The 21,684-nt window shown below is 44.8% G+C and overlaps 1 protein-coding gene across 1 annotated transcript in view; it reads right to left on the bottom strand.

Annotated features, from left to right (window-relative positions):
- Window positions 1-7,680: 7,680 nt before the first annotated feature.
- ZSCAN25 (zinc finger and SCAN domain containing 25) overlaps window positions 7,681-21,684 on the bottom strand; it is a 39,732-nt gene continuing 25,728 nt past the window's right edge. The window contains exon 8 of the transcript XR_014840062.1: window positions 7,681-9,262. The gene's annotated coding sequence lies outside the window, so the exon portion shown is untranslated. The remainder of the gene's footprint in view (window positions 9,263-21,684) is intronic.

Below are 21,684 nucleotides of genomic sequence, written 5' to 3'. Positions count from 1 at the left end.
GACCAAAAAAAGTGTGCCTGGGGGTCATTCCTGCTGGGGCACAGTGGGTTAATGACCCGGCTCACCTCTGCGGTGTTGCCAGCTTGATCCCCAGCCCGGCACTATGGGTTACGGATCCAGCGCTGCTGCCGCTGTGGCATAGGTCACAGATGAGGCTCTGATTGACTCCTGATCCAGGAACTTCCATATGCTGCAGGTGAGCCTGAAAAAGGGGGGGAAAAGTGTTCCTGGGATAGACCATGAGGGAAAATAATATTTTTAAAAGAATGTGTGTGTGTGTGTGTGTGTGTGTGTGTGTGTGTGTGTGTGTGTGCACGTGTATGACTGAGTCACTGCTGTATAGCAGAAATTGGCACATTATAAATCAACTATACCTTTTTAAATTAAAAGTTAATTTACAACAATTATAGTTGATGTAAAATGTTTTTTCAGTTTCTGTTTGGAGCGAAGGGACCCAATCACACACAGTTCCCTGAGCTGGGCAGTTGGACCCCATTGCCCATCCATTCCAAATAAATCAACTATACTTTAATGAAAAAAATCGAAAATAAAATATGCACGCAGGGCTTTTTTTTAAGTGTCACTTAAGTGACACTTTTAAGTGTCACTTGATGAGACGCAAACAAGAAAACACGAGGCGTTCCGAAGAGCCATGACGACAACAGACCAAGGCAAAAATGAAAGGAAGAGGTGCAGGGCAGGCAAAAGTCTCTCTGAGGAGGTCAGATTGGTGCTGGGCCTTGGGTGACGAGACAGAGCTATGCGAGTACGTAGCGAAGGATTAACTCAGCAGACCTGAGCTGTGCAAACTCTGCATATTCCAGAGAAAGGTCTGATCCTGACCACCGCCAGGAAGGTAACTTTTAAGCCCTTGAAACAGGCTGCCAGTAAGAGCGTCTGTGTGACATGGGGTCCGTGGGCCACACCAGATAGTTTACGCCAACAGCGTGAACCCTGGGAGGGATCTCAGGCCATGCTCCCTCAGTTTGACCTTTGGAGCACCTGGAGACTGAAGAACTAAGGGCAGCCACATGCTTAGGTGACCAACCCTAAGGTAAGCCCTGGACAGCAAGGCTCAGGTGAGTGTCCCCTGTTGGCAACGCGTCACACATGCGGTCACGCGTCATTGCTGGGAGAGCTAAGGACTGTCTGTACCACTCTACTGGGCGGGGAAAGCTGGACGTTTGGGGCCTATCTGCCTCTTACCTTTGCTGATTTTTTTTTTTTTTTTTTTTTGCTATTTCTTTGGGCCACTTCCGCGGCATATGGAGGTTCCCAGGCTAGGGGTCGAATTAGAGCTATAGCTGCTGGCCTACACCACAGCCACAGCAACAACAGATCCGAGCCACGTCTGCGACCTATACCACAGCTCACGGCAACGCCAGAGCCTTAACCCACTGAGCAGGGCCAGGGATCGAACTCGTGTCCTCATGGATACTAGTGGGGTTTGTTAGTGCTGAGCCGCAATGGGAACCCCTGGACGTCTTGATGGAAGTAAATTTGGTTTTACTGCTCCACCACCCAGCACCAGGCCTGGTGAGAAGAGCTTAGGAAGACATGCTTATCCAACTGAATGACCGTGAGGCACTTTTTATGCTCAGCCTTTCTCTCCTGGCTGGCCAAATTCTGACGCTTGGCCTCACCTCCCGTTCCAGGGCCTTCTACAAGCCACTCTCAAGCTCTTTCCCTGGACTCCAGCACAGCTCTCTGCGGGAGACCACACACAGAACTTGCTAGCTTGGAAGAGAAGGCATGTCTAAGGGCAGAAAGGTGGAGTGGAAGAAACAGGGCAGCAGCTCGAGTGGGCACAATAAGATGAGCTGAGAGGCCAAGGCTGAAGCAGCTCTTTTGGAGCAAGGGCCACCTCTAAAGGTGGAAAACAGACGTCAGAAGATGATGAAGCCAAGTGGACAAGGACCAGGCCTCCCATCAGCCTCATCCGGGACATCTTTATAAACTGAGGCAAAGTCAGAGATCCCATCACGGCTCAGCAGTTAGCGAACCCGACTAGCATCCAAGAGGACGCAGGTTCGATCCCTGGCCTTGCTCAGTGGCTTAAGATTCTGGTGTTGCCATGAGCTGTGGTGTAGGTCACAGACGCAGCTCAGATCCAACATTGCTGTAGCTGTGGTGTAGGCCGGCAGCCTCAGCTCCGATTGGACCTCGAGCCTGGGAACATCCATGTGCCACAGGTACGGCCCTAAAAAGACTTAGAGACAAAAAAAATAATAGTGATAAACGGAGGCAAAGTATTCCTTCTAAAAATGTGGTCAAGGGCCACAGAGGGTGTCTGAGGAGCACTAGAGAAGGAAGGGAGGGGAAAGCAGGGACCAGCTGGATCAGACCAGACATGAGATGGCAGAAGACATAAAGGAGAAACTACAACAGTGTTGCTGGGAGGAAGCCATCCTGGGAGGCTAGACCGGCAAGGTCTGCTCCAATCTGTCATTCACTCACTTGACCGTGGACAAGGCCCTCTTGCTCTCAACTCCCGGTCTGTCATATGGGAGGCAGTACTACCTGTTCTCTGTGCCCAGGTACGAGGATTCCATGAGCTAAGTTCAAAATGTCCCAGGTTGTCAACCTGGAAGACAGAGATAGAAAGCAAGGGGAGTGCCTGAGATCAGCAGCCAGATGGAGGATGTTGCAACTCACATTAAGTAACCAAGGATGACACATCTGATGGTGTTTTCCTGCAGTACCTCTTTGTTGGCATAATCCTTGTTGAATATTAGACAACAACCTCGACATGCCACATGAACCTTAGGAAGTTCAGACTATAACCAGACTAGTTCAGAAAAGTTCAAAAAAAGAACTCAACTTACTGCAGAAATACGCTCTTATGGGACAACTCTGGTGCCTGCCACTAAAAGCCAAGATTTCCGTGACAGCCTCGATTCTCTCAGAATATATACACGGAGAGAAAACCTAAAAGTGTGTTACTACATGCCCAGAAATTATACTCACACAAAAAAAGGCCTTACGGATACTGACTGAAATGTGATGGGCTTATTCCCATTAAATTATTGCAGGACTTTAATCAATAAATCGACACTGATGAAGTTACTTCAACAGTAACAGAAGCCAGAAATTTTCAAATACCTCTAAAGAAGGAATAGTCTCTGACAGGCTGCTGGAAATGGATTTGCTCTTTTTTTCTGTGCAGTAACTCAGAACCACACAAAACTATATAGTTCTAAATAAAGGCAAATAGATGGACGAATATAAAAACCTATGTTTTCATCATTTTGATTTGTTTAATTTTCTACTCTAAGATTTAAAGACAGAAGCACAAAAATAACTATAACTCTATATTAGCAGCTACACAACATACAAAGATGTCATTTATGACACTGATAGTATGAAGTCGGAAGGTGCAGAGCTATAACGAAGGAGAGTTTTATGGAGCTCCCATGTAATGTAGCACGTTAAGGATCCAGTGTTGTCACTGCTGTGGCTCAGGTTGCTACTGTGGTGTGGGTTTGATCCCTGGCCCAGAAACTTTCATATGCCATGGGCACAGCCAAAAAAAAAAAAAGAAAAAGAAGGGTTCTTAGGCAACTGAAGTTAAGGAGTTTTTTTTTGGGGGGGAGGCTGTGCCTGTGGCATATGGAAGTCCCCAGGCTAGTGGATGAATCAGAGCTGCAGCTGCCAGCCTACACCACAGCCACAGCATTGCCAGATCCAAGCTGCTTCTGCAACCTACAGGGCAGCTCACAGCAACACTGGATACTTTCACCCACTGAGCAAGGTCAGGGATCAAACCCACATCCTCATGGATACTAGTTAGGTTCGTTACCACTGAGCCGCAACAGGAACTCCTAGGCCAATATCCCTGATGAACAGAGATGCAAAAATTCTCAGTAAAATACTATTAAACCAAATTCCACAGCACATTAAAAGGATTACACCCCATGATCAAGTGCAATCAACTAAATGGACAAAACTTTAGCTGGACTGGACAAAGAAAAAAGAGAGAGAAGACTTAAGTAACAAAATTAGAGAAAAAAAAAAAGAGGGGACATGACTCGCAATTTTACAGAAATAAAAAGGATTATAAGAGAATGATATGAACAACTGCAGCCAACAAATTGGATAACTAAATGAAATGAATAAAATCCCAGAAGTATACAACCTGCCAAGAATGAATAAAGAAGAACTGGAAAATCTCAATACACCCATAACTAGTAAAGAGATTGAATCAGTGATCAAAAACTTCTCAACAAAGACAAGTTCAAGACAGACACAGCTTCAATGACAAATTCTACCAACCATCTAGGGGAAAATTAACACTAATCTTCCTCAAACGAGGAAGGAACAATTCCAAACAATTTTATGAGGCCAGCTTTAACCTGATGCCAAAGCCAGACAAAGACACTACAAGGAAGAAAACTACATACCAATGGGCCTAATGAATATTGGAGCAAAAATCCTCAACAAAATAATAGCAAACAGAATTCAAAAGAACATTCTAAGGCTCATACACCATGACAAAGTAGGATTTACTCCTGGACTGCAAGGAGGGTTCCACATACAAAAATCAATCAATATAATAGAGCACATAAACAGAATGAAGCGGGGGGCGGGGGGAAGCACTAGATCATCTCAAGTGATAGAGAATTATTTTACAAAATTCAACATCCTTTCATGATAAAAACACATAACAAATTAGGAATAGAAGGAAACTACCTCAGTGTAATAAAGGCCATATATGAAAAGCCCACAGCTAACATCACACTCAATGGTGAAAAGCTAAACACTTTACCTCTAAGACAAGAAACAAGACAAGGGCCTTCACCACTTCTGTTCAACATAACACTAGAAACCCCAGTCAGAGCAATCAGTCAAGAAAAAGAAAGAAAAGGCATGCACAATGGAAAGAAAGTAAAATTACCTCTGTTCACAGATGAAAGGATCGTATATGCTGTAAACTCGAAAGATTGCACACACACAAAATGTTACAACTACTAAATTCATAAAAGATGCAGGATATAAAAGTCAATCTTAAGGAATCAATTGTGTTTCTGTACATTAATGACAAAAAGCATCAAAGAAAATTTGTTAAATGATTCCATTACAATAGCATCAAGAAGAATAAAATACTTAGAAATAAATTTAACCAAGGAGGCAAAACACTTGTACCTTGAAAGCCATAACAATTTGCTGAAAGTGGAGTCCCCATCGTGGCTCAGCAGAAACGAATCTGACTAGTATCCATGAGGACGAAGGTTCGATCCCTGGCATCGCTCGGTGGGTGAAGGATCCAGTGTTGCCATGTAGATGTTGTGGTGTAGGTCGCAGACATGGCTCAGATTCCACATTGCTGTGGCCATGGCGTAGGCCAACAGCTACAGCTCCGATGTGACCCCTAGCCGGGGAACCTCCATATGCCATAGGTGCGGCCCTAAAAAGCAAATAAATAAAGAAATAAACTAAAACTGGGTCAAAGACCTAAATGTAAAATCTAAAACTATAAAATTCTTAGAAGCAAACATAGGGATAAACCTTCATAACACTGCATTTTGGAGTAATTGCTTGGACACGACACCAAAAGCACAGGAAACAAAAGAAAAAAATAGATAATCTGGTCATCAAAATGAAAAACGTATGTGCATCAAAGGACACAATTAAAAGAGTGAATATGCAACCTATGAAATGGGAGGAAATATTTACATATCGTATATCTCATAAGGGCTTAATATCCAGATTACATAAAGTACCCCTACAACTTAGCAATTTTTTAAAAGATTTGGTTTTAAAATTGGCAAACAAATAGACATTTCTTCAAAGATATACAAATGGCCAACAAGCCATTTGTTTATTCCAACATGAAAAAATGCTCACCAGCCCTAATCATTAGGGAAGTACAAATCCAAACCACAATGAGATATCAGCTCAAGCTCATGAGCATGGCTACTATACACATACACGCACACAGACACACACACACACACACACACACACGTACGCCTCAGAGACAGCACAGGTTCAGTATCAGATCGCCACAGTAAAGCAAGCCACGCAAACTTTTTGGTTTCCCAGTGCATATAAATTATGTCTCTAGTACACTGCAATCTATTAAGCGTGCGGCAGCATTGTGTCTAAACAAACAAGGTAAATACCTTAATTTTAAAGTACTTTATTGCTAAAGTCAGGGAGCCTGATTCTTCCAGCTCCATTTCTCTTTCTCAGGATTGCTTGCTTGGCCATTTGGGGTCTTTGGTGTTTGCATACAAATTTTAAATTTTTTTGTTCTGGTTCTGTGAAAAATGCCATTGATAATTCGATAAGGATTTTTTTTTTTTTTGTCTTTTTGCCATTTTCTTGGGCTGCTCTCGCAGCATATGGAGGTTCCCAGGCTAGGGGTCGAATTGGAGCTGTAGCCACCAGCCTACTCCAGAGCCACAGCAACGCTGGATCCGAGCCGCGTCTGCAACCTACACCACAGCTCACGGCAACGACGGATCGTTAACCCACTGAGCAAGGGCAGGGACCGAACCCGCAACCTCATGGTTCCTAGTCGGGTTCGTTAACCACTGCGCCACGACGGGTACTCCCTTGATAAGGATTGCACTGACTCTGTAGATTGCCCTGAGGAGTACAGTCACTTTGAAACTACTGATTTTTCCAATCCAAGAGCATGGTGTAGCTTTTCACTTGTTTGGGTCATTTTCAGTTTCTTTCATCTGTGTCTTATAGACTTCAGAGTACAGGTCTTTTGTCTCTTTAGGTAGGTTTATTCCTAAGTATTTTTTTCTATTTGATGCGCTGGTAAGTGGGATCATTTCCTTAACTTCTCTTTCTGATCTTTCATTATTAGCACATAGGATTGCAAGAAATGTCTGTGTATTAATTTTGTCTCCTCCAACTTTACGGATTTCACTAACGAGCTCTAGCAGTTTTCTGGTGGCCTCTTTAAGATTTTCAAAGTATAGTATCATGTCATCTGCCAACAGTGACCATTTCACTTCTTTTCCAGTTTGGATTCCTTTTATTTCTTTTTCTTCTCTGACTGCCGTGGCTAGGACTTCCAAAAAAAAGTGGTGAGAATAGACATCCTTATTTTGTTCCAGATCTTCGAGGAAATTCTCTTCTCTTTTCACCAATGAGAATGTTAGCTGTGAGTATGTCATAGATGGCCTTTGTTATGTTGAAGTAGTTTCCTTCTATGCCCACTTTCTGGAGAGTTTTTATCATAAATCTACGTTGAATTTTGTCAAAAGCTTTTTCGGCATCTATTGAGACGATTATATGGTTCTTATTCTTCAGTTTGTTAATGTGGTCTGTCACATCGATTGATTTGTGAACATGGAAGAATCTACTACAAAGCTACACTAATCAAAACAATATGGTACTGGTGCAAAAACAGAAATATAGATTAGTGGAACAGGATAGAAAGTCCAAAAACAAACCCATACACCTAGGGTCAAATAATCTATGAGAAAGGAGGCAAGAATATACAACGGAAAGAAGTCTCCTCGGGAGTTCCCGTCGTGGCTCAGCAGTTAATGAAGCCGACTAGCATCCATGAGGACACGGGTTCGATCCCTGGCCTCGCTTAGTGGGTTAAGGATCCAGCATTGCCATGAGCTGTGCTGTAGGTCATAGACACAGCTCAGATCCCGTGTTGCTGTGGCTCTGGTGTAGGCTGGCAGCTACAGCTCTGATTGGACCCCTAGCCTAGGAACCTCCATGTACCATGGGAGTGGCCCTAAAAAGACAAAAAAAGAAAAAAGTCTCTTCAATAAGTGGTGCTGGGAAACTGGACAGCTACATGTAAAAGAATGAAATTAGAACACTCTCTAACACCAAACACAAAAATAAATAAAAATGGGTTAAAGACCTAAAGGCCAGACACTAAAATTCTTAGAGGAAAACAGGCTAAACACTCTTTGACATAAATTGCAGCAAAATCTTTTTGGACCCACCTCCTACAGTAATGAAAATAAAACCAAAAATAAACAAATGAGACCTAAATAAACTTAAAAGCTTTTGTACAGCAAAGGAAATCATAAACAAAATGAAAATGCAACCCACAAAATGGGAGAAAATATTTGCACATGAAGTGACTGACAAGGGAATAATCTCTAAAATATCAAAAAATATCAAAAAAAACAAACAACCCAATCAAAATGGGCAGAAGATCTAAACAGACATTTCTCCAAAGAAGACAGACAGCCAAAAAGCACATGAAAAAATACTCAACATCACTAATTATTAGAGAAATGCAATCAAAACTACAAGTATGAAGTATCACCTCAAAACATAATGGCCATCATCAAAATGTCTGCACAAAACAGACACTGAAGAGGGTGTGCAGAAAAGGGAACCCTTCTACACTGTTGGCAGGAATGTAAATTCGTTCAACCACTATGGAGAGTAGTGTGGAGGTTCTTATAAAAACTAAAAATAGAACCATCATACACACACTCCGGCAATCCCACTCTGGGCATATATCCAGAGAAAACTAGAATTTGAAAAAAATACGTGCGCCCCAACGTTCACTGCAGCACTATTTACAATAGCTAAAACATGGAAAGAGGAGTTCTCATGGTGGCTCAGCAGGTTAAGAACCTGACTAGTATCCATGAGGATGTAGGTTTTATCCCTGGCCTTGCTCAGTGGGTTAAGGATCTGGCATTGCCACGAGATGTGGTGTAGGTCACAGATCCGACTTGAATCCTGCATTGCTGTGGCTATGGAGTAGGCCAGCAGCTGCAGCTCTGATTTAACTCCTAGCCTGGGAAATTCCATATGATGCAGGTGAGGTCCTAAAAAAAAGTGAGGGGGGGGGGAAACATGGATAAAAAAGAGGAAAAAGGACATGGAAACAATATAACAATAAATGTCCATTGACAGAGGAATGGATAAAGAAGATGTGGTACATATATACAATGGAATATTACTCAGCCATAAAAAAGAAGGAAATAGGAAATAATGCCATTTGTAGTAACATAGATGGACCTACAGATTGTCATACTACGTGAAGAAAGACAAAGAAAGAAATTATATCACTCATATGCAGAATCTAATTTTTTAAATGATACAAATGAACATATCTACAAAAGAGAAATAGACTCACATATTTTGAAAATAAACTATAGTTACCAAAGGGGAAACATGGGAATAGGGCCAAATGAAGAGTCTGGGATTAACATATACCACACTACTATATATAAAAGAGAGAACCAACAAGGACCTACTTACAGCACAGGGCACTCTACTCAATATTCTGTGTAATTACCAACATGAAGGAAACAATCTGAAAAAGAATGCATATATGTTATATGTATAACTGAATCACTTTGCCATCCACCTGAAACTAACAAGATATTATAAAGCAACTATATTACAATAAAATTTAAATACATAAATATTTTATTGCTAAAAAAAAGGTACTCATGATCTAAACCTTCAATAAACCTTTTTGCTCGTTGAGGCTTTAAAATATTGTGAGATTACCAAAATGTGAGACATGAAGTGGGCAAATGCTGTTGGAAAAATGGTATGGAGAGACTTGCTTGATGCAGGGCTGATGACAAACCTTCAAAATGTTAAAAAACAAAAGGGGGGGCAGTATCTGCACAGTGCAATCAAGTGAAACACAATAAAATGAAGTATATCTCTACCAGTATCTACTCCACTTCCCTCCCAGACATATGGTGACGAAGATTAGGAAGGCCCTAGAAAAAGGCAGGTCCGCCTTCAGAGTTGACTGCCTGTCCTGATGAGGTAAGAATACCTTCATGCTCAGCATCACTGAGATAAAAATTTTATTAACAAACTAACCAAGGACATGGAGTTCCTGCTGGGGCGCAGGAGGTTAAGGGTCTGGCACTGCCGTAGCTGTGACACAGGTCACAGCTACAGCTCGGATTTGACCCCTGGCCCAGGAACTTCCAAATGCCGTGGTCGATAAAAGAACAAAGGAAAAGAAAACTCAAAGACAGTGGGAAGGAGCAAGCAGAAGCCAAAAATTGCAACTAGGGAGAAAGCTCAGGAATCTGGCGGCACATGGGTCCTCAAGAACCCATCTCTGAATTCGGTCCATCACTGAATTCAAGCCTTTTGAACTCATGCTGGCACAGTGAGTTCCCTCTGGCAGGACAGAGGTTTAGCCCTGCAACCATGAACTCATATGCAGGAGCATCCAAGCTTGAGCACCCCTACCATCATCGCATACTCTTGCTGACTCTCGTCTGTGATTCCCCTAGGGTTTCACAAGTCATTTATATTTAATGATATTCACTCATTTCTTTGTACCTAATAAACTTTAATAAATAAAAAATAATAGTAAGTGTGGGTGAGGAGGTGAAGAAATTGGAACCCTTGCGCCCTGGTAGTGAGAATATAAAATTGTGGAGCTGCTATGGGAAACAGTATGGTGGTTCCTCCTTAAAATTAGAATTACCCCCAAGAAATAGCAACAACAACAACAACAACAACAAAAGACAAAAAAAAAAAAAAAAAAAGAGGAGTTCCCGACGTGGCGCAGTGGTTAACGAATCCGACTAGGAACCATGAGGTTGCGGGTTCGGTCCCTGGCCTTGCTCAGTGGGTTAACGATCCAGCGTTGCCGTGAGCTGTGGTGTAGGTTGCAGACGCGGCTTGGATCCAGCGTTGCTGTGGCTCTGGCGTAGGCCGGTGGCTACAGCTCCGATTCAACCCCTAGCCTGGGAACCTCCATATGCCGCGGGAGCGGCCCAAGAAATAGCAACAACAACAACAACAACAACAAAAAGACAAAAGATAAAAAAAAAAAATGTTTCTTCAGTTTCTGTTTGGAGCGAAGGGACCCAATCACACACAGTTCCCTGAGCTGGGCAGTTGGACCCCATTGCCCATCCATTCCAAATAAATCAACTATACTTTAATGAAAAAAATCAAAAATAAAATATGCACACAGGGCTTTTTTTTGTGTCACTTATAGACCTATTCTTTGCCATTCTCTGCTCTTGGCATTTGACATACACACCATCAACAAAAACTGCACCCTCCAAGAAGCTGCCCTCTCGAGGGACGAGGGCGATGAGACGCAAACAAGAAAACACGAGGTGTTCCGAAGAGCCATGACGACAACAGACCAAGGCAAAAATGAAAGGAAGAGGTGCAGGGCAGGCAAAAGTCTCTCTGAGGAGGTCAGATTGGTGCTGGGCCTTGGGTGACGAGACAGAGCTATGCGAGTACGTAGCGAAGGATTAACTCAGCAGACCTGAGCTGTGCAAACTCTGCATATTCCAGAGAAAGGTCTGATCCTGACCACCGCCAGGAAGGTACCTTTTAAGCCCTTGAAACAGGCTGCCAGTAAGAGCATCTGTGTAGCATGGGGTCCGTGGGCCACACCAGATAGTTTACGCCAACAGCGTGAACCCTGGGAGGGATCTCAGGCCATGCTCCCTCAGTTTGACCTTTGGAGCACCTGGAGACTGAAGAACTAAGGGCAGCCACATGCTTAGGTGACCAACCCTAAGGTAAGCCCTGGACAGCAAGGCTCAGGTGAGTGTCCCCTGTTGGCAACGCGTCACACATGCGGTCACGCGTCATTGCTGGGAGAGCTAAGGACTGTCTGTACCACTCTACTGGGCGGGGAAAGCTGGACGTTTGGGGCCTATCTGCCTCTTACCTTTGCTGATTTTTTTTTTTTTTTTTTTTTGCTATTTCTTTGGGCCACTTCCGCGGCATATGGAGGTTCCCAGGCTAGGGGTCGAATTAGAGCTATAGCTGCTGGCCTACACCACAGCCACAGCAACAACAGATCCGAGCCACGTCTGCGACCTATACCACAGCTCACGGCAACGCCAGAGCCTTAACCCACTGAGCAGGGCCAGGGATCGAACTCGTGTCCTCATGGATACTAGTGGGGTTTGTTAGTGCTGAGCCGCAATGGGAACCCCTGGACGTCTTGATGGAAGTAAATTTGGTTTTACTGCTCCACCACCCAGCACCAGGCCTGGTGAGAAGAGCTTAGGAAGACATGCTTATCCAACTGAATGACCGTGAGGCACTTTTTATGCTCAGCCTTTCTCTCCTGGCTGGCCAAATTCTGACGCTTGGCCTCACCTCCCGTTCCAGGGCCTTCTACAAGCCACTCTCAAGCTCTTTCCCTGGACTCCAGCACAGCTCTCTGCGGGAGACCACACACAGAACTTGCTAGCTTGGAAGAGAAGGCATGTCTAAGGGCAGAAAGGTGGAGTGGAAGAAACAGGGCAGCAGCTCGAGTGGGCACAATAAGATGAGCTGAGAGGCCAAGGCTGAAGCAGCTCTTTTGGAGCAAGGGCCACCTCTAAAGGTGGAAAACAGACGTCAGAAGATGATGAAGCCAAGTGGACAAGGACCAGGCCTCCCATCAGCCTCATCCGGGACATCTTTATAAACTGAGGCAAAGTCAGAGATCCCATCACGGCTCAGCAGTTAGCGAACCCGACTAGCATCCAAGAGGACGCAGGTTCGATCCCTGGCCTTGCTCAGTGGCTTAAGATTCTGGTGTTGCCATGAGCTGTGGTGTAGGTCACAGACGCAGCTCAGATCCAACATTGCTGTAGCTGTGGTGTAGGCCGGCAGCCTCAGCTCCGATTGGACCTCGAGCCTGGGAACATCCATGTGCCACAGGTACGGCCCTAAAAAGACTTAGAGACAAAAAAAATAATAGTGATAAACGGAGGCAAAGTATTCCTTCTAAAAATGTGGTCAAGGGCCACAGAGGGTGTCTGAGGAGCACTAGAGAAGGAAGGGAGGGGAAAGCAGGGACCAGCTGGATCAGACCAGACATGAGATGGCAGAAGACATAAAGGAGAAACTACAACAGTGTTGCTGGGAGGAAGCCATCCTGGGAGGCTAGACCGGCAAGGTCTGCTCCAATCTGTCATTCACTCACTTGACCGTGGACAAGGCCCTCTTGCTCTCAACTCCCGGTCTGTCATATGGGGAGGCAGTACTACCTGTTCTCTGTGCCCAGGTGCTAGGATTCCATGAGCTAAGTTCAAAATGTCCCAGGTTGTCAACCTGGAAGACAGAGATAGAAAGCAAGGGGAGTGCCTGAGATCAGCAGCCAGATGGAGGATGTTGCAACTCAAATTAAGTAACCAAGGATGACACATATCTGATAGTGTTTTCCTGCAGCACCTCTTTGTTGGCATAATCCTTGTTGAATATTAGACAACAACCTCGACATGCCACATGAACCTTAGGAAGTTCAGACTATAACCAGACTAGTTCAGAAAAGTTCAAAAAAAGAACTCAACTTACTGCAGAAATACGCTCTTATGGGACAACTCTGGTGCCTGCCACTAAAAGCCAAGATTTCCGTGACAGCCTCGATTCTCTCAGAATATATACACGGAGAGAAAACCTAAAAGTGTGTTACTACATGCCCAGAAATTATACTCACACAAAAAAAGGCCTTACGGATACTGACTGAAATGTGATGGGCTTATTCCCATTAAATTATTGCAGGACTTTAATCAATAAATCGACACTGATGAAGTTACTTCAACAGTAACAGAAGCCAGAAATTTTCAAATACCTCTAAAGAAGGAATAGTCTCTGACAGGCTGCTGGAAATGGATTTGCTCTTTTTTTCTGTACAGTAACTCAGAACCACACAAAACTATATAGTTCTAAATAAAGGCAAATAGATGGACGAATATAAAAACCTATGTTTTCATCATTTTGATTTGTTTAATTTTCTATTCTAAGATTTAAAGACAGAAGCACAAAAATAACTATAACTCTATATTAGCAGCTACACAACATACAAAGATGTCATTTATGACACTGATAGTATGAAGTCGGAAGGTGCAGAGCTATAACGAAGGAGAGTTTTATGGAGCTCCCATGTAATGTAGCACGTTAAGGATCCAGTGTTGTCACTGCTGTGGCTCAGGTTGCTACTGTGGTGTGGGTTTGATCCCTGGCCCAGAAACTTTCATATGCCATGGGCACAGCCAAAAAAAAAAAGAAAAAGAAGGATTCTTAGGCAACTGAAGTTAAGGAGTTTTTTGGGGGGGGGAGGCTGTGCCTGTGGCATATGGAAGTCCCCAGGCTAGTGGATGAATCAGAGCTGCAGCTGCCAGCCTACACCACAGCCACAGCATTGCCAGATCCAAGCTGCTTCTGCAACCTACAGGGCAGCTCACAGCAACACTGGATACTTTCACCCACTGAGCAAGGTCAGGGATCAAACCCACATCCTCATGGATACTAGTTAGGTTCGTTACCACTGAGCCGCAACAGGAACTCCTAGGCCAATATCCCTGATGAACAGAGATGCAAAAATTCTCAGTAAAATACTATTAAACCAAATTCCACAGCACATTAAAAGGATTACACCCCATGATCAAGTGCAATCAACTAAATGGACAAAACTTTAGCTGGACTGGACAAAGAAAAAAGAGAGAGAAGACTGAAGTAACAAAATTAGAGAAAAAAAAAAGAGGGGACATGACTCGCAATTTTACAGAAATAAAAAGGATTATAAGAGAATGATATGAACAACTGCAGCCAACAAATTGGATAACTAAATGAAATGAATAAAATCCCAGAAGTATACAACCTGCCAAGAATGAATAAAGAAGAACTGGAAAATCTCAATACACCCATAACTAGTAAAGAGATTGAATCAGTGATCAAAAACTTCTCAACAAAGACAAGTTCAAGACAGACACGGCTTCAATGACAAATTCTACCAACCATCTAGGGGAAAATTAACACTAATCTTCCTCAAACGAGGAAGGAACAATTCCAAACAATTTTATGAGGCCAGCTTTAACCTGATGCCAAAGCCAGACAAAGACACTACAAGGAAGAAAACTACATACCAATGGGCCTAATGAATATTGGAGCAAAAATCCTCAACAAAATAATAGCAAACAGAATTCAAAAGAACATTCTAAGGCTCATACACCATGACAAAGTAGGATTTACTCCTGGACTGCAAGGAGGGTTCCACATACAAAAATCAATCAATATAATAGAGCACATAAACAGAATGAAGCGGGGGGCGGGGGGAAGCACTAGATCATCTCAAGTGATAGAGAATTATTTTACAAAATTCAACATCCTTTCATGATAAAAACACATAACAAATTAGGAATAGAAGGAAACTACCTCAGTGTAATAAAGGCCATATATGAAAAGCCCACAGCTAACATCACACTCAATGGTGAAAAGCTAAACGCTTTACCTCTAAGACAAGAAACAAGACAAGGGCCTTCACCACTTCTGTTCAAGATAACACTAGAAACCCCAGTCAGAGCAATCAGTCAAGAAAAAGAAAGAGGAGTTCCCGTTGTGGCCGTGGCGCAGTGGTTAACGAATCCAACTAGGAAAAATGAGGTTGCGGGTTCGGTCCCTGGCCTTGCTCAGTGGGTTAACGATCCAGCGTTGCCGTGAGCTGTGGTGTAGGTTGCAGATGCGGCTTGGATCCCGCGTTGCTGTGGCTCTGGCGTAGGCCAGTGGCTACAGCTCCGATTCGACCCCTAGCCTGGGAACCTCCATATGCCACGGGAGCAGCCCTAGAAATGGCAAAAAGACCAAAAAAAAAAAAAAATAGAATTACCACCTGATCCTGCAAAGACCACTTCTTAGTCTATACCCAAAAGAAGTGAGAGCAAGACCTTGAAGAGCTATCTGTGCACTTGCTCACAGCAGCTCTGCTCACAGCAGCCGAAAGGTAGAGGCAAACCAAGTGTACAGACAGATGAGTGAAGAAACAAAATGTGCCACATCCATACAAGGGAGTGTTTTTCAGCCACAAAAAGGAGGGAATCCTGACCGTGCAGCCACACTGATGGCCCTTGAGGACTTTAAGTAATATAAGGTAGTCATGAAAGGACAAGTATTGTGTGAGATACTTAGAGTAGTCACATTCATAGAGATGGAAAGTAGAAGGGTGACTGTGAAAAGCAGAGGGAGAGGGAGAGACAGGGGGTTTTTAATGAATCAGGGTTTCATTTGGGGAAAATGAAAAGAGTCCAGGAGTTAACTGCCCACCATAGAAGTGTCTTCAACCTCACTGAACTGTATACTTTCCACGGTTAAGAAGATACAGTTCATATGCTTATTTTATTGCAGTTTTTTAAAACACTCATTGACATGAACCCTGGAGTTCTGATCTGATGGAATAAACAAGATGAATTCCCTGGACTGAAGAAAAGAGTAAGAAAATATTAAAATAGCCCCTGTAGACAAACATTACAAATTAAACCGCATAAAGCAACATCTTCCCAGGCGAAAACCCCACAGGAGGTGATGTGGAGCCCAGGAGAGTTGGGCCCAGCCAGGCCCAAGGTAATTACTACCTATGTGCTTTTAACAATGCCCACTGGGTCCTGCCCCCTAGAGGCCAAGAGCGGCTCTGCAAATAATCCAAGTGTGAGGCCCACACACCTCTCCTTGGCCCAAGAACCCAACCCTGCTCTCCGGCTCCTTGCTCTCCCTGCCTTCCAGGCACAGATGTGCTCCTCACCCTGCTGTCCATGGGGCCCGGGGCTGTGTCTCTGGCTCTAGGCTGCTTCTGAGCGGTCTGCCCCTCCTTAGGGATGAAGAGTAAGTCAGGAGGAGGCAGGTTCCTCAGGTGGGGCGGCGGCAGTCAGGACAACTGGACAGGTCAGTATTAATGTGGGCACAAGAGGAAAGAGACACTCCTCTCCTGATGCCCCCCAAATGTATGAGCCCAAAGGCCTCTCCTCCACTTCTCAAAGATGGGAGACTGTAGGGGACCTTGGAAACCCTCTGGGAGTCCAACCCCATCACTTTCCAAGGAAGAAAGCAGAGTACAGAATTCCTAAAACCACACAGAGTTCGCTTCCTGGACAACCTCACTCAGCCCCTGCCCTCATTCCCCATGATGGAGGCCTGTCCAGTAATTCCATCCCTCCTAATGCTTATCCTTGAAAGAGACACCTGAAAATGTCTGCGAGCGTTAAGACAGGCTCCGAAGCAGAGCAGGTGACTGCCTGCAATGGCCTGATTTGCACATTTTGTGTTGAATGTAAGCAACTCAGTGGTTAACAAATCCAACTAGGAACCATGAGGTTGTGGGTTCGATCCCTGGCCTCAGTCAGTGGGTTAAGGATCCGGTGTTGCCGTGAGCAGTGGTGTGGGTTGCAGACGCGGCTTGGATCTGGGTGCTTACTATCTATGCAAGTTATGGGTATTTTCTCATTTTTCTCAACATCTTTAAAAGATATTTTTACTCTATCCATTTTACGGATTATCGATACGCCATAACTTACCATATTTTTAACATTTTTTATCGCTGAATGAATTACTGATTCCTAGAAAGTCTGAAAATTTTAAAGACATTGGTATCAGATGCCCCTTTAGAAACTATTTAACGAATTTATTATTTTTCTCTATCAGCCTTATATTCACGACCTCTAACTTTTTTTTTTTTTTTGCATCATTGGGGATAGTACATCTACTTGTAAGTAACCACCTACTTTTTATAAGATGTATTAGCCTACACTTGAAAAGAACATTCAACTTAGATGTGAATCTTTTATACTGACCGTTAAGTATATTTTCCAAATCCTGACTTCGTTTTAATTTTCATTCTCATTTGTTTAACAAAACTGATACTACTGATCAACTATTTTTCAAATAACCAATTATCAGATTTCTACGTAAACTATTTTTCCTATAGGGTTTGTTTTCACTTTTAATTAGACTATCTATACTTTGCCAGCAACTTTAATTTGTTTTTTCCCTCTTGCAATGATTTAAGCAGAGGTAAATTATGGCTCAATCATTGGAGAAAATTAAACATGAGAACCTCAAAGTCAAAGACACGCATTTTTCTCCTGCCCTTGGGCTCTCCCATCATAGGGCCAGTGTTCAGACTGACACGAACTCCGGAGCTGCGGTGGTCACCAGAAAAGAGATGCAGAACTGCCACTGAGGCAAGAAAACAAAGGCAGTTGATGTGCTGGAACCAACTGAAGGATCAGGAACAGAAAGCAGACCTGAACAAACAGGTGCCCAAGTCCAGGTATGTGTGGGTTAGTGCAGTGGTTCCCACAGCGTGGAGCCCACACCTACTGGCTCTGGAAGCTGGCAGTAAGTGGTTTACAGAGACGGAGACAGGCAGCACCAAACAGCTTGGGGAGAAAGTGACTGCCTTTTGGGTTCTCTCCCCACTCCCTGACCGCCTCTCAGAGAAAGACTCAGACGGGTGCTATCTCCCTAACACCTCTCTACAACTTCACAATCTCCATTTTAACCAAGAAAAAGTGGGTTCCAGACTCAGATAATGGTAGTGGTATGTAGCTAAAATTCAAGAAGAGATACTTCTTTCTTACATTATCATGCTGCACAAACTTTCTTTTCTAGTAAAGGAATTTCAATTAACAAAATTAATGAATGCAGCGACTATTGAGGAGACAACAATACAGGTGATGAGTAACTACGGTTGACATTTGAGAGACACTAGGTTGATATCAGGTGAAGGTCTCACCCAGTCGCAAAGGCACAAGGTCACAAAGGGGAACATTGAGAACAGTTCCCCTTTTGTTCCACGACACTGAATGTCTCCTATGGCCCAGGCCCAGTTCTACTGGGAAAATGGCACTACCTAAGAATAAAGTTCCTCTCTCGCGAGCTTATATTCTAGAGAAACAGAGCAACAGATAGACGATTAGCTAGATAGATACATAGATAAGATATGGATGGATGGCTAGATGGATGGGTGGGTGGATGGATAGATAGACAGATAGCTAGATCATAAACAGATGAGAGAGGGAGATGGTGCTGAGAATAAAAACAAGGCAAAAATAAGAAGAAAGATAGGTTCAGGGGTACTATTTTAGATAGGTGAACAGAGATGACGTTTCAGCTGAAATCAAATAAAGCAAAGGACCAATGGGGCTCAGCAGTAACGACTCCAACTAGTATCCATGAGGACACAGGTTCGATCCCTGGCCTCGCTCAGTGGGTTAAAGATCTGGCATTGCCGTGTGCTATGATGTAGGTCGCAGATGTGGCTCAGATCCTGCGTTGCTGTGGCTGTGGTGTAGGTGGGTAGCTGTAGCTCCGATTCAACCCCTAGCCTGAGAGCTTCCATGTGCTGTGGGTGCGGCCCTTAAAAAAAAAAAAAAGAAGACCAAAAACAAGGAAGAGAATTGCAGGCAGTGGAATAAGCACAAAGGCCCTGATAGAGGGACGTGCTTGTCGTGTCCAGGGCCAGCGAGGAGGCCATCACGGCCGAACTACCGAGGGTGCGTGGTGATAGGAGGAGGTGAGATCAGCGACAGGGCAGAGGCCTGGGTCACGCCCGGGCCTGTAGCAGGTGGCGAGGACTGTGGTCTTGGTTCTGAGTGAGACGGGAAGGCGCTGGAGGATTCTGAGCAGAGGAGAAACCTGACTCACATGTCTTAACATTCGCCCCGGTTTGCTACGTAGAAACAGACCGTTGAGGGTCGGGGAGGGTAGAAACCAAAAGCCTGGCTGAGAAACTATTGTAATAATCCAGATAGAAAAAAAAATGAATGACCGTTTGGGCTATGAAGGCAGCAGTGGGTCCAGAGAGAAAGTGGTACCATTCTGGATAGATTTCAAAGGTAGAGATGACAGGACTGGCCAGTGTACTGGAGGACAACAGTTTAAAAAAGGAAAAAAAAAAAAAAAAAAAAGAGGCGTTAAGGACAGAAGGTGCTAAGGTTCTGGCTCAAGCAACTGGAAGAATAAGATGGGATGACAGAGGAGGCAGCAGGTTTGAGGAGAGGATCAGCAACATGGCTTTAGACAAGCTCCTTGGAAGCGCCTGTTTGATCTAAATGGATGTGTGGAGGAGGCAGCTGGGCATCAATTAGGTTAGAGGTTTGAAGGGGGCATCCCAAACTGGAGATAGAAATCTGGCTGGTATCTAAAGCTTTGGGACTAACGAGCCCACTTGCAGACTGCGTGGGAACAGAGAAGAGATGAGGCTTGAGGAGTTGATGGGCGTCCCCAGAGCTGGAGGTCGGAAGAGAAGGGAGAAGCGGAGGACACGGAGAGCCAGGCACCAGTGAGGGAGGACAGGTGCCAAGATGGAACGGCTTCAAAACCAAGGGGAGAACGTGTTTCAAGAAGGAGGACGTGACCAGCTGGGCCAACTCCAGCTTGTTGGGTTTAGGGAGATGGGGCCTGAGTGCTAACCTCAGCCGGACCAATGGCAGCCCTGACAAGGGACGTTTCATGGATTGGGGGGAAGCTCACAAGGGGGCTTCATGGGAGAAGGGGATGGGGGGCTGGAGAGTGAATACTGACCGCATGTTGACGATTTGCGTGGGAAAGAAGAGTGGAGAAGCAAGCTAACGGCTGGCAGGGAATGTGGGGTCCAGGGCAGATTCTTAAGACTGGGGTATGTCTGCATGCGGAATGGTCCAGAATCGGGGGGGTGGGGGTACAGAATCCCTTCTGCTGTAAGTCAGGCTCTTTCGGCTTCGGTGTTCTCAACACAGGAGCCTGAGGGAAGAGCATTTTCCTAACCAGTAGGAAGCAGCAACGAAAACGTTTTCTCCTCCAAGGTCTCGGGGGAAGTAGGAGAGTGGGGAGAAAAAGAGAATGGAGGCACCCTGATGTGAAAGTCAAGGAAGGGACACTTTTGTCACTACACTGCCACTCCCATTCACACGCGTGTGTCAGTCACGGAATCCGTGCTGCGGCCACATGAACAAGTCCTCTCTCCCCAGCACAGGCCACCATGTCCCCTCCCACCATATCCCTGCCCATCCGGCCTGCCCTGCACCACACCCCCTGCCTCCCGTCCCCCTGCTGGTCACTGCGGGGTCCCCTGATCCCGTGACACCGATGCTCCACGTTTAAATTCACCAAAAGTAGCAGCTCTTCAGTCTTTCTGAGAAAAACCAAAGCAGTGAGATTAAAAGAGCACTGCTTTGAAACCAGACTGATCTGGAATCAAGTCCTGACGTCTTTGGGGGAAATTATTCAAACCCCCTTGGTCTTGGTTTACTCACCTGTAAAATAAGAATAATAATGCCCGCCTTACATAGGCTGTGAGATTCTGCACATTGTGCCTGTGCCCCGTCCTGGATACGACACACCACAGATGCTCAACCCATGTCAGCTCCCTCGTCTAAAGGCTGTTACCCTCACATTCAACTAGAAGCTTCTTGGGAATGACAACTATGTCCTTAACTGTTTTCTCATCACCCGGTAAAAAGCTCTCCTAATCAGGACTGATCAAACGAAGATCTAACATATGACATGCAGGTTTCCCATTATTTTTACTTTTCCTCAAACATTTCTTTTCCCTTAGGCGCCGGCGTCCCTGTCTGTGGTCGTCCTTTACCAAAGAGTCTTGCTTTTGGGTCACCAAATATTGTAATCCTTTTAAAAAATCACATCCGTAAAATAGTCATTCAAACGGAGCCGTTTATTGTCCACACGAAGGCACAGCTCTCAGCACAGGCCAAGAGCTCGACTGCGGCGCGGCGCTGGCGCGGGGACCCCGCTTCTCCCTCCCTGCCCAGCCCCCCGCGGGCCACGCCCATCTCCGCAGCTTTTCCAGACCCCTTGCCCGAGGGGGCTGTTCCCCGCCCCGAATCAGCACAGTAACTGCACTTCCTCCTTTCCCTCCTCTCGTTCAGGACTTAGAATCCACAGACCCCAAATCCCAGCCGTGTCCTGTGCCGCCGTGGAAAATCATGTACATTCCACCTGCTGAAGCTTCGGCTCAGCGCGCGG

This window comes from Sus scrofa, chromosome 3, assembly GCF_054392235.1.
Source record: "Sus scrofa isolate SSC_HxYL_T2T_F1_AM1 chromosome 3, Sscrofa_HxYL_maternal_Yorkshire_Landrace_v2.0, whole genome shotgun sequence".
Lineage (NCBI taxonomy): Eukaryota > Metazoa > Chordata > Mammalia > Artiodactyla > Suidae > Sus > Sus scrofa.
This window is presented reverse-complemented; position numbering and strand designations above follow the sequence as displayed.